The sequence below is a fragment of the Protobothrops mucrosquamatus genome, unplaced genomic scaffold, assembly GCF_001527695.2.
Source record: "Protobothrops mucrosquamatus isolate PMUCROS unplaced genomic scaffold, P.Mucros_1.0 scaffold2847, whole genome shotgun sequence".
NCBI classification, from domain to species: Eukaryota; Metazoa; Chordata; class Lepidosauria; order Squamata; family Viperidae; genus Protobothrops; species Protobothrops mucrosquamatus.
Genome location: NW_015388877.1, coordinates 143,074 through 144,990, shown reverse-complemented (window position 1 = coordinate 144,990; position 1,917 = coordinate 143,074). Strand labels below are relative to the sequence as shown.

Sequence of the window (1,917 nt, the reverse complement as noted above, 5' to 3'; positions counted from 1 at the left end):
ATAGATAGATAGATAGATAGATAGATAGATAGATAGATAGATAGATAATGATAGATAGATAATGATAGAGAGATTATAGAGAGATAGAGAGATGATAGAGATAGATAGATAGATAGATAGATAGATAGATAGATAATGATAGATAGATAGATAATGATAGATAGATAGATAGATAGATAGATAGATAGATAGATAGATATAGATAGATATAGATAGATAGATAGATAGATAGATAGATAATGATAGATAGATAATGATAGAGAGATTATAGAGAGATAGAGAGATGATATAGATAGATAGATAGATAGATAGATAGATAGATAGATAGATAGATAATGATAGATAGATAGATAGATAGATAGATAGATAGATAGATAGATAGATAGATAGATAGATAGATAGATAGATAGATAGATGATACGTATGTAGGTAGGATGGATGGACGGATAGATAGATAATGATAGATAGATAGATAATGATAGATGGATAGATAGATAGATAGATAGATGATAGATAGATGATAGATAGATGATAGATAGATAGATAGATGACAGATACAGTTTGATAGATAGATAGATGATAGATGATAGATAGATAGATAGATAGATAGATAGATAGATAGATAGATAGATAGATAGATACAGTTTGATAGATAGATAGATGATGGATAGATAGATAGATACTGTGGGCAAAATGGCACACATTAAAAATGAAATTTAGTTGCTTGCTGTCAAAGTGTATGCATACATAACACACATTTAAACATACTCTATACAACCTATGTATAGACCTACACCCTTACATATAAGTATCATATCAATATTAATCACTGCCCATCTTGAATACATAACAGAGGGAAGAAGCTTGAGAGTTCACAATGTTAACAGTGCGGGACAAAACTGTGACAACATTCTTTGACTTATGAGTGACACACTAAATAATTATCGCTATGAAGAATTTCAATGAATCCCCCAGGGTGCTGGGTAGGGAATTCTGGGAGTTGAAACCCACCCATCTTAAACTTGCCAAGGCTGAGAAGCACAGGTCTTAATATAAAGGGCAGGAGGGGAAACAGGGCGTACCTGAGCATACCTGAAAGAGAGCAGACCTTTCAACCCTCCAGAAAACCCCCTTTGCACCCACTTCCAATCCAGTCCAGCTGGCCTTCTTTTCTCCTCCTGGCTAAAATAGGAAAGAGGCCATCAGACAATCTTCTTCCACGGAAAGAAAAGCTTCTCGGCGATGGAAAGGGGAACAATGGCACTGGAGCACCCCATCCCTCCTGAATGCGCACAAAATTAAGACAGGAATAATATTACCTCGATTCCTGTGTTGGAGCTAAGCCTGGAAAAATGTACTAAAAAGGGAGGCTGGCAAAGTTTCTTGAGAAGTTGCTTCCTCCTGGACACACACCTAATTGATCCCAAGCCACAAAGCAGCTTCCTCCCGTTTGGTGTTCAAAGGGAGACTTGTCTGAGGCCGGCCACCAAAAGAGTCACCGAGATGATGGGTTAGAGAGCTACTTAGAAACATTGTTAGATTTCTGTTAAATTTTCATTTTCGAACACAGTTTCTAGAAGTCAGCGTAAGAAGCTTCCACCGTGGATGTTCTGCTGCCAATGCTCTCACCTAGCTTGGCCACCAGACCGGCCGAATGAAAGCCAAGTCAATTGTTGGTGGACGTTAGGGACCACCATTGGTCCTGTTAGTTCAAAAAGGGTCCATGAAAGACCTGGAGGAAACACCAGCCAAGACGTTGGACAAATTGTTGATGGTCAAGCAAAGCAAATCGTACCAAGAAGATTCTTTGCTGCGTGGACTAGGTGCCAGGTTACCAAATTACAGAATAACCGAGTTGAATAGCTGAATAGCTGAAAAGAGAATAATTCTCCTTCAGGGCACGATTACTATGGACAA

The 1,917-nt window shown here is 38.0% G+C and overlaps 1 protein-coding gene across 1 annotated transcript in view; it reads left to right on the top strand.

The window, feature by feature from the left end:
• Positions 1–1,917, top strand: part of LOC107296510 (fatty acyl-CoA reductase 1-like) — a 139,512-nt gene that overhangs the window by 43,052 nt on the left and 94,543 nt on the right. The gene's annotated exons all lie outside the window — the stretch shown is intronic.